At 43.9% G+C, this 15,046-nt stretch overlaps 1 protein-coding gene across 2 annotated transcripts in view; it reads left to right on the top strand.

The window, feature by feature from the left end:
• The first annotated feature begins 10,889 nt into the window (after positions 1-10,889).
• Gpsm2 (G protein signaling modulator 2) overlaps positions 10,890-15,046 on the top strand; it is a 43,737-nt gene continuing 39,580 nt past the window's right edge. For both annotated transcript variants that reach the window (XM_038311981.2, XM_038311980.2), the window contains exon 1: positions 10,890-11,133. The gene's annotated coding sequence lies outside the window, so the exon portion shown is untranslated. The remainder of the gene's footprint in view (positions 11,134-15,046) is intronic.

Genomic DNA, 15,046 nt, shown 5'->3' with positions numbered 1-15,046 from the left:
GCATGGCAGCGGCAGAGGCTTGAAGAAGCTCATTTAATACAAAGGAAATAATGTGGGGCAAAACTAAAGTTCATGTGTTCAATACATAGGAAATAACTTTGGGAGAAACTTAGTGTACGTATCAATACATAAGAAATAATTTGGGGAAGGAGTCACCAAGCACTGGCAAGGTGTTTGGGAAAGTGTATGAGCAAAAGGAAACACAAACCCTGCTTCCTTGGCCACACTTGCTACTTTCTAGTATTGTACAATGGAAATCACACAAATCAATGTGAGAATTACCTCAATGGGAAAAAATGTGGAATAACAGAAATACACACAACCCTAGGAAAAGATTATCTGCTTGTTCACATTCTAGAATATTCTCTTAGGCACTGAACACATTTGGAAGTTTTACTTCCTAAAACCAAAACTGTAAATTTGGTTGACTCAAAATCCCTATGTAATGAAGGATGCCTTGAACTTTTGATCCTCTGGCCTCCCCACACACAGTGCTGGGATTGCAGGCACCAGGAATCAAACCCAGGACTTCCTGCACGCTGAACAAGCACACTACCCACTGAGCCCACATCTCCAGCCCTACACTACCTCAAAAATATAAAAAGCAATGAGTGGATGACTTTTTAGACACAGTGTGCCTTCCAGAAAAAAGTCTCAGTGACCTAAATGAAGCTACATCTTTGTCTGTTTTTCCAAAACAGGTCTCATTATGCATCTTTGGCTATCCTGAAACTTACTATGTAGACCAGGCTGGCCTCAGAGATCTGCGTGTCTCTGCCTCCTGGATGCTGGAAATAAAAGTGTGACTCACTATGCCCAGCCTGAAGTTGTACCTTATATTTTTAAATTTTCATTTTTGCTTTATTATGGGCTTTTTGTCTGCACATATGTCTGTGTACCAGGTGTGTGTCTGATACCTGCGGAGGTCAGAAGAAGGTGCTGGATCCCCTGGAACGGAAGTTACAGATGATTATGAGCCACCATGTGGGTGCTGAGAATCGAACTCTGATTCTCTAGAAGAGGAAGTCAATGCTATTAACTGATAAGTCATCTCTCCAGGCTCTGTAAAAAAAAAAATATATGTTGTTTTGTGTGTGTGCCTGCATGCAGTATCACTGGAAGTAAGACAAAGGCATCAGGTCCCCTGGAACTGGAGTTACAGGCAGTTGTGACCCACCAGATCTGGGTACTGGGAATTGAACCTGAGTCCTCTGGAAGAGGAGCAAATGCTTTTAAGCCCAGAGTCAGCTCTCCAGCCCTGAAGCTGTACACACATGATATCTGAATGAAAGTGAACCCATTTTTCTGGACAGCTTGGGATCACAGTGAGGCCCTGTCTCAAAAAAGAAAAAAAAATAAGAAAGGTACAAGGAAATGACACTTTGCATGGTGCTAGAAAACGGAAGCCGCCCTGAAGTCTTGAGGGAAGTGCAATATATGCGTGTTCTTCATCCTTGCCTGACCTACCTAGATCTGACCAAGTGTCTGTCTTTATGTGTGTGCATACCAGTTTTCCACAGGAGCCACAGAAGTGTGTCTCGGTGCTTGTATGTTTGTGTTTTGTCTCAGGTCTTTCGACCTGGAAGAAGGCAGGGAGGCTGAGAGGCGATGCTGCCTTGCTTACAGGAGTGAAGGGGGCCTGCTAATGTTTTGGCTTCAATTAGTGGACATAGCAACTTAAATAAGATCAGGTATTCCTTACTCAAGACATCGCAATTGCCAAGAACACTGTTCAAGGCAGACAGGCTCTGGAGACACCCAGACAAGGTCTGAATCCTGCTGTTAGCACTTTCTGGCTTTACCATGTGACGCGAGTTACCTAAATGCTCTGATTTTTATTTTTCAACTTTGTAAAATGGTAGTGGCGGCTGGACTGCCAAAGATTCTTGGCTGAGTCCTGCACAGCTCGGTCCTGGAAACCAGACTGAAGTGACACAGGAATGAAGGACAGACACACAGACTCCTGTACAGAAAAGCTGGGAGTGGGTGGGCTGTGCCCACTCTCAGGAAGTGGCACCTACTACATAGCAACCAGGAAAGCCATCCTGCTGGTTATGCGCAGCACAAGGAGGGCTGTCTAGTCTCCAAAGTGTCTGCAGCAGAGCAGTCTCGGGCTGTGAACATCTTGGGGAGGAAGCTGCAGGCCACACTTTCTGGGCACTCGGTCAACTATCCCACACAGACCAGAGGTTTTGCCAGCTCCCTGACCCTGACTGGGAAAGGCTTTACCAATTCCTAGAGTCTGAGGCAATGGGGTATTTGTCCATTATACATAGTCACTCGGGGTTCCTCTGCTCCCCACAATTCCTCTAAGAATAGAAGAAGAAAATGTGCCTCCTTCCTATATAATCTGTCATAGGATGGAGGCCACTGCTACAGAACCAAAGGCCTGGGCCTTACTAATCCTTCTCTGCTCTCGCCCCAGCGTGAGCCATCCTATGCCAGCTGCAGATGAGAACATTATAGCCAAATAAATGCAGCGCGTTAGGGTTGGGCTGTGTCTGTTTTAGCTTTAACACGAGCACTGAATTTAGGGCAGTGCTTGCCGTATAGTGTCGCATAAATACTAGCTTTAAAACACTATTAACTGAAGCCAATGGGATGTCCGGCAGATAAAGGCACCGGCTGCCAAATCTGACAACTGAATTTGATCCCCAGGACCCATACGGTGGAAGGAGAGAACAGACTTCCCAAAGCTGTCTTCTGGCCTTCACACAGGTGTCAGGGCACAGGGGTGCCCACCAATTTAATGTATGCACACAGAATAAAACGAATTAAACTGTAGAACAAAAACTATATTGAAAGGGCTGGGGGTATAGCTCAGTAGTGGAACATTTGTCTAGCATCCCAATGACCCCGAATTTAATCCCTACCATGGTAGCTATTACATAGGAATCTTAGCCTTTCAGTCCATCTGCATTGTTTTAAAAGCTAAGGATTAGAAATACAAACCTGTTATAAAGTTATAAAGTAGAAAAATGTCAGCTATCGGTATTCCCATAGCCCTTGTAAACAAACAAACCCATATAGTTCTTTTGAATAAATTAGAAACCCCCCGATTTTGAAGTAAATATTATCTCAGCTGATACCGAAATGCCAACCTTTATTGGACAATATCGGCTTCTGTATTACATACTGGAAGCGGAAATGATGCCCATCCTTTAGGTAAATAATCCACATTTAGCTTTTTAAGACAGGCTCACGTAGGCTTAATAGGCATTAGTTAACCTCATTTCAGAGGTGAAACCAACTTGATGCTGAACGATTTTGGACCACCAGCGATGATCTGCTCCTGTGACCCTAACCCTTTTCTCCATCTCAAATACCCCATTTATATGTGGGTGTTTCAAGAAGAGCGAGAAGTTGAGAATTTATTTCCCACGTAGTCAAAGCTCCTTAGTAGCGAACAGGAGCCCATTTGTGGTCTGCGATTGTTGACTCCTCCCACCTGCCCTCTGGCCACACCTACTCGACGGTCACGGTTCAGCAATCCTGAGCCTCCCACAGGTTGCCAAACTCAGCGGGTGTTTTATACCCTTTGGTCTGTGGGAAAACCCTTCCTCCCTGGCCTCTTCAGTTAGGTGAGAGGTTCTTGCTCCCACTGGTCACCTCCACCTACTGTCTGAGATTCTTCACCATCTGATAACTAAACCTTTGCTCTGACCTTGCCACTCTTGTTCCGCCAACCTGGAGACTCAACATTTATTTTATGGACTTGGAATTGGCAAACGCTGGAACCATCAATGTGTCTATGTGTGAAGGAGCTCTGGTGAAGGGGAGTTCAAAGGTCACTGGAGGAAGGGACAAAACTACTTATCAAGTTGGTTGCAGTCATCCTCCTGCAGCCTAAAGCAGAGCAGCTAGCGGGTACTCGGAAGGAAGGCAGGACAAGCCCAGAGGCTTCAGGAAATGGAGAATTAGTGCTGGCATTGAATATCTACAGGCTGGGTTAGAAGCAAGGCACAGAGCGGTCCTGTACAAGAAGAGTCCATCCAAAATGTCAATAAGGTTATCATGCAAAAGATAGAACCTGTTTGCTATGGAAAGATCACGATTGATCATTTCCTGGGTCGTTGGGGTGAGTGTGGGTACAGTGAGTGACGGCATTCAGAATTCTCCCCAAAGGAGCTATTTTTCAAATTACTCTTCGTTACTGCTCTGGCAGTTCCTTCCTCAAATACACTGTCCCCTGCCCACTGAGGGTCTTTTCTTCATGCCATTCTTCCTGTGTGAGGCATATGCCCCATTGATATGGGCTATTTGTACTCTGTGGGAAGATGTATTTGCGGTGATTGATGAAAGAAGTGGAATGGCCAGTAAGTAGGCAGGAGGTACAGGAAGGATTTCTGGGGAGAGGAAGAAGAGGAGGAGTCAAGGAGCACAGGAGATGCGGAGAGGAAATAGGAGGTACAAGACGGAAAAGAAGTAATGCCACATGGAAGAACATATAAATGGGTTAATTTAAGTTATAAAAGCTGGTTAGGAATAAGCCTAAGCTACAGGCCAAGCTTTCATAATTAAGAAGTCTCCGTGTCATTAATTGGGAACTGGCTGGTGGGACAGAAGACTCTTTACACCCCACTCTTCTGCTTTCCTTCCTGTTTCTTTCTCATCTCCTAGCATGTCACTCATTCTAGAACTTTCTCTCACCCCAGCACTAGGGCAAGGTCCTCTGCTACAAACCTTCAGTGTGCTCTCAGTATCTCTGTATGACATTTATAATGCCATAAAATGTTGGTGGGAAAGAAGAAGGAGGCGCGTGTGAGCAGCGAGGTGGGGGGAGGGGTGTGGAGAATATCCACTCCTGTGCTTTAGGAGAGTCGAAAAGTATCAGTTCAAAAAAAGCCCAGGAGGCTAAGGATTAGCTCCGTCAGTTTAGCCTGTGTGAAGCCCTGGGTGGGATCCTCCTGCACATGGTGGTGCACACCTGTAATCCTAGCACTTGGGAGGTAGAATGAGGAACAAAGTTCAGGATCATCAACAGCTACATGGTGAGTTCGAGGCTATCCAGAGACACGTGAAATTCTGTTTCAAATGAAACAAAACAGGGCTTGAGAGATGATGGCTCAGTGGGTAGAGAGGCTTGCTGCCAAGCTTGAGGACCCAAGTTTGACCCTCTAGGGCACCCAAGGTAGAGGGGGAAACATGACTCCTACAAATTGTCCTCTGACCTCCATGTCACACGGTATCCCAATGGATACATACATGCAATACAATTTTTGAAAACAAAATAATGAAAACTAGAGTAAGGTTCTCAGTTCTGCCTTCTGAGAACCTTGGTAAACTGAGGGATCCGGACCATTTTTGCCTCATCCACAGAACGGGGATGGAGGCGTGTACCGGGATTAATAAGGTAACTAGACAGAGTAGCTTTTTCAATATCTAACGAGTGTGGGTGTTCAATATATAGCAGATATGTTTTCCTTTCTTCCCTCTTCTTGCCCAAATGCAGGCATGTGATGGTAGGCAGAAAAAAAAAATCTGGGCTGAAAAAGAGGCTTTGGAGCTAGCACGGTAGAGAGAGGAAGTCTACAGGACTTCTAGATGGCTTGACAAAACTGACCTAAACAAAGGTGTGGTCAGGAGGTGGCAGTTGGACAAGTCGTGAGTGGAGGCAATGACGAGAATATTAACGCGCGTATGTTACTATTTTTAAAAGAAAAATTATTGTCTTTATAATGGCAACTATGCACACTGGCATAATTGTCTATCAGAATCCATAGGGGAATGCCAAAATCCACCTAAGTCCCTTACATACATTGATGCAGTATTTGCATGTAACCTTCACACTTTTCCTGTATATTTTGAATCATTTCTAGGTTATAGTACTCAACTGTGATGATCACTTTTAATTGTTAACTTGACACAACAAACGATTGTTTGTAGAGAGAGTCTCAGCCAGGGATTGTTCAGGTGAGGTTGGCTTGTAGGCACATCTGTGGGGGGGGGGGATTGTTTTGATTGCCCTGATTGACTGGGAAGAACCAGCTTGAAAGGGTGGGAGAATTCCCTGGGTATCAGTCCTGCCCTTTGTAAGGGTAAGAAAGCTAGCTGAGCAGTAACTATGCATCCGCTCATTTCTCTCTGCTCTCGACTGTGGGTCTGATGTGACTAGCTCCTCCAGGTTTGTGTATTGACTTCCTCAAAATGATGGCGTGTAAGCTGCCAAGGTGCATAGTTCCTTTCTGTCAGAGCATTTTGTCACAGCCACAGAAATGAAACTAAAGCATCCATCCATCACACACGACCTGAATTAGTTACTTTTCCATAGTGAAAAGACGTCAGGACCAAGGCCTCTTATAGCAGAAAGCATTGAGTGGGGCTCACAGTCATAGTGGGGAGCCTGGGAGCAGGCAAGTGGGAGCGTGAAGCAGTAGCTGAGCCCTTAAAGGTAGAGACAACAACCAATGGGGCGGGGGGGAGATGGCACCAACTGGGAATGGCATAGGACTTTGAAACCTTAAAACCCATCTGTAGTGATACACCTGCCCCAACAAGGCCACACCTCCTAAATCCTTCCCAGACACTTCTATTAACTGGTGATCAAGTACTCAAATATATGAGCTTATGGAGGGGACCACATGGTCTGTAAGCAGTTGTTACGCTATATTTCTTGGGAAATAATTATAAGTCTGAACATGTATAGTATTTCAATACACAATTGGCTGAATCTATAATGTATAGAACCCATCAATTTGGAAGCCAAGAGTATCTGTAGGACCACTGGACCTGGCTTCCTGAGAAGTGAGATACATCTTAAGAGTGGCTTCCACCAGGGCACAATGGCTTATCCTCGTAACCCAAGCACTCAGGAAGCTGAGGCATCAGGACTGCCATGCTTTTAAAGTCAGCCTGTGCTATGTAGCCAGTGCCAGCCCAGCCAGAGCAACACACAGCAAGACCTTGTCATTTTAAAAAAAAGCTACTTAGTTCTTTATTTATATCTCTGAGATGCATCTACTGGGGTCATGCTTGTTCAACAGACAATGTCTGGGAAGCATCCGTGACGAGCAGCCAAGGTGGTGTGTAACCACGAAGAATAAAAAGAATTCCATATGGTGATAATTTAGGTTGCTAGGACATGCTGTCCAAAAGAACCTCTGGGCACATTTGCTATCCCATAATTAAAACTGATAATAGCATCATAAAACAGGGGAATTATCTTCAGAGGGGAACATCTGAGTAAGAACAGAGCACCAACTCTTTAAAGTTAGGACAGTCATAAGAGGCTCCTGCCTCTCTCTTGTGCAACCTACCCTACTAAGTGGTCCTTTGAGCAACAGGGTGGCTGATTTGCACATGGCACCACATGGATCCAAAGTGTTGGGCCTCATCTGCTGCCTGGCAGCCTCCAGGTCAACCCACTGCTGTTTTCTCTGCATTATTTAAAAGCTGGTGAGGCTGAAGTTCCTGTGAAGACACACTGTGGCCCCTAGAGTTTCCATTGCAAAGCGCTGGCCCTGTCCTGTGCTTTACTCTTGGGTTGTTGCTTTTATTTATATTAAATCATTTAAATCCCTAATAGTTCTTTAAATACTAAGTATTTAGTATTAATCTGTTGTCAATAGCATATGACTGTACTTATGGCTTCATTATGAATTAGCAAGGGACATAAAGAGATGGCAAAAGCATAGCCTCGAGACAGATCGGTTCTGCTGTTTACCAGGCAAGTGGATGCACTTCACTGTTATCTAGCTTTCTGTTACTGTGACAAAATACCTGAGCTAATCACCAACTTAATAAAGGGATGAAAAGTGCTGGCACTAAAAGTATGCACCGCTATGTCCTGCAAAATATATATATACACATATATACATACATACACATACACGCATACATACATACATACATTATATATGGTGCTGGGAGTTAAAGTTAGGGTCATACCTGTGCCAGGCAAGCACTGTGCCACTGAGCTATATTCTCAGCCTTCATCTTTGAATTAAAGATTCTAGCATCATTTTACGAGTGTTTTGCTTGAATGTATATGTACCTCATGCCTGGTACCCAAGGAAGTCAGACGAGGACATCATATCTCCTGACCCGTCATCTTAGATTTTAACTAAACATGTGTTGGGCCTCTCACTCTGTTTTTCACATTTCTCTTTTACTTGAAACTATTTTGCCAGGCAGTAGTGGCGTGCCACTGTAGTCCCAGCACTCAGGAGGCAGAAGCGGGCAGCTTTCTATGAATTTGGGGTCAACCTGGTTTACAGAGAGAGTCCCAGGACAGCTAGGGCGACACAGAGGAACCCCGTCTAGAAAAACAAAAACAAAACAAAACACAAATTTCTTGAGTCATACCTGCTGCCCCCCAGCTCCCTTTTCGTCTTAGTCTGCCAAACCTGTGCGCCGAATTTTAGATTTCATTGCTTCCCCTATTTTACCTTTTATTTTGTTTTATTCCCTATTCTCTATTTCAGTTGTTTCCCTAGAAGGTTTATTGGATTCTTTTTGAAACCTGCCTGCTTTTTTTCTTCTTCTGCAGTCCTTGATTCATATGTTTATTTCTTTAAATATATTAAACATTCTTGTTTTATGATCTGTGTCATGTTTCAATTTCAGAGTCTACTGGGCTAGATTCTCCTGCCTTTGGTCTTCTGTAGATCCTTGCATAAAGTACCATGTTTCTTGGTGTGAATTCTGATTAAGAGTTCCCATTTTTTTTGAATCTTTTCTGTATAATTTTTTTGAGGGGGTCTGGTTAAATTTGGCTTCTCTAAAGGTAATTTGATTTACCTAACTGGTTGAGAATACCATCAAACTAAAATCAAGTTAAAGCTAAACACTTTGGCTTTTTAGACAAGCTTTAATTTAAAATTAAGAGGCAGATAGGACTGGAGAGATGGCTTAGTTCTTCTAGAGGACCAAGTTTGGCTCCTAGTACCCTCATCAGGTGACTTCAAACTGCCTGTAACTCCAGCTCCAGGGGACCCCATGTCCTCTTCTGGCTCCTATATGGCATGTATTCACATAGACACACCCATGAATAAAAATAATCTTAAATCTTTATAAAAAATTTAAAAGTAAAAAAACATTCTCATGGGCTATAGTTTTCTGTCTTCTCAGAGATCCCTCCACCAGCAGTCTCAAGTAATTGAAACATTGCATTTTCCTTATTAATATGTATTTTGATTTTTTTTGTGTTCCTTCATTCATTATATTTTCATGCTTTTATTTCTTTAAATATATTAAACATTTTATGATCTGTCGTTTTAGTTTTAAAGTCTGTGTGATATATGTCTCTCTATATAATACTCTTAATTGCACTTATTAAAGAATATATATATATACATATATATACACATATATTCTGTTTTTTAAAGATAGAATCGCACTATGTAGCCCCGACTGGCCTAGAAGTCACTATGTAGACCAGAATGGCCTCAGACACACAGAGATCCACCTGCCTGGGCCTCCCAAGGGGTGGGATTAAAGGTGTGTGAGACAATACCCACCTCTTGTCACTCCTTTTATTTTCGATCATTAAATGTTTTCAGGTAGAAGAAGGCACAGTCTGATGTTTGTACGCTTTTGGAAAGATGACTTGCAAGACCATTCAACCTGAGTGGTTAGAAGATGTACTTAATTGATAGCCGAGACAGAAAGTCAAATCTATGAGAGAAGAGATGCAAGAAAGAAATGGTTCACTTTGGCTATACTGAATTTGAAATACTTCCATTGTGGTTTCCTATATCAATACCCTCAAAGAATTTATTCGTATAGGAAAATTATAATACCTACCTCTGCAATAGTACAACCAGCTAATTCAGCTGTTTCTAAGAACCTGGTATTAAGGGTGCTGGCTGAAAATAACAAGGGTACCATTTATTGAGCAGCTTCGATGTGTCAGCAGCGGTGTTAACCGTTTCATAAACTTTACCTCTTGAAGCATCATAACAAACCTTATTAAAGGAGAGCTCATTATCCGTGTTTTACAAGGGAGGAAGCTAAGGCTACAGAGGACGCCTCACTTGCTCAAGGGTCAGTCAGTCGGAAGGGGCCGAGCTGAAACATAAACCTGTCTAGTTGCAATTTCCATTACACACACGCACGCACACACATACACACACACACACACGTAAGGAGAAATGTTCCTTGGAACAGTGGTCATGGCCATCACCAGAGAGATACTGAAATTAGGATTTCTCTAATACCTGTCTAATCCAGTAAAACATTAAAACTTCATCCCAGCGGAATAATAACCAATGGCTATATAACGTAACTAAAGTCGTCAGCTTCTCACCAGAGAGCAAAGTAAGATCTATTTTCTGGTGAACTTGACTTGAAGGCGTGAATAGAATGGGGATGTAGCTGCCGAAGCTGATTCAGCTCTCCACTCTGTTTTCCCTGGGAACCAGCGATCCTGCTGTCAAAAGAAGTTTGCTTTTCGAACAGCTGGAAACGCCAGGATTGTGACACAGCCTCAAGAACTGAGGCTCCTTGTTCAGACGTTCACACCGGACCCTCTGTTCCTTTCACACAGGCCTCTTTCTTTCTCACATCTGCCTCTTGGAAGACTTTCCCAGGGCGGGACTGAGCCTGCAGGGCAAGAGACACTGGCCCAGGGGTTCCTGCGTTCAAAGTCTGAACTAGACCCGGCCTGAACTCTGATGTTTATTGTTCCACTTTTCGGCGTCGGAAGGAGAAATTCGAGAACAATAAACTTCCAGTTGGTGGCGGAGGACAGGTCAGATGCATAAGAGCCCCACAACCCGAGAGGCAAGCTCGCAGGTCTTTAGGTGGAGGGAACCCCGGCTCACTTAGCCCCGCCCCCGGTCGCCTAGCCCCGCCCCACCGTCGCCATTGGCCGGTCCAAAAGACGCGGGGCGTTGTCGGTTTGAATGGGAGAGCCTGGAGCTCGGCGCAGGCGCACAGGAGCACAGGCGCTGAGGGCTGCTGGCTGGCGGTGGGACGCCCGGAGAGGCCAGGGGGGGCGTCCAAAGCTCTGGCCCACGTGACCTGCCGGGGGCGGGCGCCGGGGGCGCGCGCCGGCCTCCCGCGGTGCCCCTGCCTGGCTCGGCGTCGCCGCGGGGACCCGCCCGGGGGAAGCGCCGTGGTCTCCGGTCTGCCGCCGGAGGCACTCAGCCCTGCAGCGGCATCGCGTTCCCCGGAGCTGCTGCCCGGAGGGAGGTGAGCGGAGCCTGAGGGGGCGACCGAGAGGAGCGTGGGGGCGGGGGGGGGGTCGTGTGGCGGGGTCTCGGGACACCTGAGCTCCACCGGCTCGGGTGACATCGGGACCTCAGGGCTCGGCGGGGGGCTTCGCACCCGCACCGGCGCTCGGCTGGTTTCCTCTAAGTGAGGGGAGAGTGGGGAGAGGGTTCTGCAGATCTTGCAAACGTTTGCTGGGATGCAGCGACTTCACGCGTTTTCCGAGTGTAACAGACAGTAGGTACAAAGCCTTATCCCCGTGGAATCGAATCCGAGACGCGTCGCCGGCCCCTGCTCCCCAAACCAGACAGGTTTTTTTCAAATCACATTTAAACTCGTGAACTTTTGGAACGCAACCTGTTTTCTACTGGCAGGTGAAACTGATAGATCGTTGCCAACAGTTTTAAATCAGGCGTAAAGTGTTCTGAGACCTTTTCCTGAAATCTGTGAACTTATCTTCAGATGAAAAGTGGACAACCCAGTTTCCATGTATTTTAATGGTAAACAGTTAAGTAATTTTAACTAGTATCATTTGAGCTCTGTTGAAACGAGTAAGGGTGGAAATTTTTATTTGCCTCAATGCATAATTTAACCGTACAGTAGGATTAGAAGAGGTACGTTCTTGACTTTCGGGGGAGCGTATTGATTGGAGTGGTTTGTTCTGGAAGTGCCTGTCACCAGCGGAGCTGAAGTTTCAGGCTGCTGCTTTGAAAAGTTACACTGAAAATTTCCCGGCATGTTTGTAACCTTCGTGATTGCTTTGGATAGAGAAGAACAAACACTTTTGTGTGGGGTTTCTACACGCTAGCGCACCGCTCGTTATCCAGAAGTACAAAAGCGGAGATCGCTGTCGTTTGACGACGGGAGGAGGGTGGGGGCTCAGGGATGCCTGACTGTTCCTACCACGCATTCGTAGGTCCCTCTTGCAAGCTACTTCTAACTTAAAATTCAAGAATTGGACTGGCTATGAACTCAGAAAATGTGGGATATTATGGAAGCATGTCACACAGGGAAAAAAATAACTGAATTTTTAATTAAGTCGGCACATACAATATTACAAATATGTTTTCATGTAAATTTGAGATTTAATGCTAGGCTAATTATGAAAAGGAATGGAATAGAGTCGTTTTTAACGTGGCTCCCTCTGCCTCTATGCTTGAGTTTGAGCCCCGAGCCACGTGAACAACAGACAAGAGTTCTATCACTCAAGTACTTCCAGGCTTGTTAATTTATTTAAGATAGCGTTGCTGGGTTTCCAGGGTTGTCTGCAACTTGGAATCCATCTGTCTCAGCCTCCCCAGTAGCTGGATTACAGCTATACAGAAATTACACCTGTGGTAAAATTACTGACTTACTTTTTTCTTTCCTTCCTTCCTTCCCTCCCTCCCCCTCCTCCCCCTCCCTCTCTTTTTCTCTCTCATTTTGAGAAGGGTCTCACGGAGTTTGTCCTTGATCAGTGCTGTGAAGCAACCCTTCACACTTAGAGTCAAATCCAGGGCAGGTGTATGCTAAGCAAAACTGAGCCATATTCCCAGCTTTCGCCTTTTCTTATCCATAAAATATTTCAAGATTTACCTTAAAAAAAAACCACCAGACTGTGGGTATTTATTTTAAGACTGTGTAATTAATAAGTTGCTGGCAGGATTGAAGCTGCTGCCCCGTCTGAAAGCTGAAAGCGCCAGCTGTGTGTAGTGCATTTAAATCCCCACATGTCTCCATCCCATTTGTGGTGCATTATTCTAATTAAAACCGCCTATTTTGTTTTGTTGTGAAGTGTGAAGGAATATTTCTACCCTCCTGACTATTGCTTGCTTTTATAACCTTCTAAATCAAGTTACACTTCCCATTGCTTTTAACCTTTCTAAAATCTTAAGTAAAATTTTAATTTCTCCATGAATATCACTATAGTCTTCACTGTAAAGCAGGAATGTATTTAACTCTTGTTTGTGCATTGTTACAGAATTCTTTCTTGTCTTTCAAAATGCTGGGGGTTGAACCCCGGTTCTTGCTTCCACTTGTTCTGAGCTGCACCCCGTATCCCAGCATTAGTGAATTCTTTGCTCCTCCTAGTTTTTGTAGTCTTCTCAGGCAAGAAATCCAAGGAAGATAGTTGGTCATCTGTTATGCACAGATAATGTACTTGGTGTTCTGAGATGACCAGAGAGACTTCTGATTCAGGTTTTGTGGTATTTTTCTCCTCTTTCTCTTCATCCTACCCCATACAGTGCTGCTAGTTTCTCTCCCTGACATTGAATTTTGCTAATTTTTTTTTGTTGTTGGAAAAACAGAAACAAAAAAAAACCCTATGAGGTTCCCCATTGCAGAAATACACTGCCAAATGTGTGTTCGTCAGATAGTGAAGTCTCATAATTTGGTCCTGTCCTACCTTCTGAGAATCTCACTCATGACAGTGTGCTTGCCCCGAACGGTCTGAACACGCCACCTCTCTGCTTTTGCTCAAGTAGCTTCCCTTAAATAGAATACCATGCTTCTGTTTGCCTAATAAGTTCTGACACCCTCCAGTGCCTGGAGTACAAATTTCTTGCTTCCTCAGAGGGTTTTTTTTGGTCCTTTTTAATTAGAATTCTTCTCCTATAACCTTATAAAATTAAACTGAATAAAAACATTTCCTTCCATAGAAGATGAATAATAACTTGTTTTCTATATAAAATCATGAGTTATATATATTTTCCTACAAAAAATTCTAAACTCAGACTTTCTGGGGCCCTTCTTTTGTTGAGTGTAATGTTTTGCATTTAGGATTCATTTTTGCTCTAAAATATATCTGAAGTTGAAGTTGCCTTTGTAAGAGGACTGATCTAGTGTGTTGACTGAGGAAGGACCAGTTCTCATCAGCCTCGCTGTTCAGATTGTAAGTTGTCATGGACATGGGCTGATGGAGGAAAGTTGGCAGCTGACCAGCATTGGTCCAGTAGCCTGTCGCATCCACTGGGGACTTTTAGGACCCCAGTCTTGAAACCTTGAGTAACACCCAACCAGCCTTTTCCTGTATAAATATACATGTAATACATGTGATAATTTATGATCAATAGGTGAAGTAATAAATTGATATCTAATAATAAACAGTAGTTGTAGCAATATATTGTAACGAAATTGTAAGCGTCTCTCTCTGCTCTCGTGCTTTGAAGCCATTAATAAGTACAATAAAGATCATGTGAATCAGACTGCAGTACTGTGACCTTTACTGGTCAGGATAGCTGCTGGTCAATGACGGGCAGGGTGGTAACATACGGCGTGGATACAATGGACACAGCGATGATTTGCTTTCTCGGTAGAGCTAGGGAATTTCATCTTGCATTTCAGAATGGTTCATATGTAAAGTCCTATGAATTATGTGCTTTCTGGAATTTAGCACTTAATAGTTTTGGACTGCCGTTGACTGTAGGTAATTAAACTGAAAAAGGTCACAGATGAGAGAATTATTCCTGTGGTAATCTATGGCTGTGGGCAGTGTTTTCAAGTGGCTGGGTACCTGTTTTTAAGGTTTTTCTCAGAGATGCATGCTTTCCACCGTTGACTAATAATTGTTCCCTCTTTCTCAGTAACAGTAATTGTCATGAGACTATTTTACATTTATTTCTTGAACTCTTAATTATATAATGTTTGTTCAATAATTTGTGTGATCTCTAAAAAGATAAAATTTTAACACCTTTATACTAACAAAAACTACACATAGGAAAAGTTGGTGACATAAACATATATGTTCTTTTTTTCTTTTTAGAAATTATGTTTAGATTGGAGAGATGGCTCAGAGGTTAAGAACACTGCTTCTTCCAGAGGTCCTGAGTTCAGTTCCTTAAACCACATGGTGGCTTACAACCATCTATAATGAGATCTAGTGCCTTCTGGTGCAGGCAGAACACTGTGTACATAA

This window comes from Arvicola amphibius, chromosome 14 (assembly GCF_903992535.2).
Source record: "Arvicola amphibius chromosome 14, mArvAmp1.2, whole genome shotgun sequence".
In the NCBI taxonomy this organism is placed as follows: domain Eukaryota; kingdom Metazoa; phylum Chordata; class Mammalia; order Rodentia; family Cricetidae; genus Arvicola; species Arvicola amphibius.
This window is presented reverse-complemented; position numbering and strand designations above follow the sequence as displayed.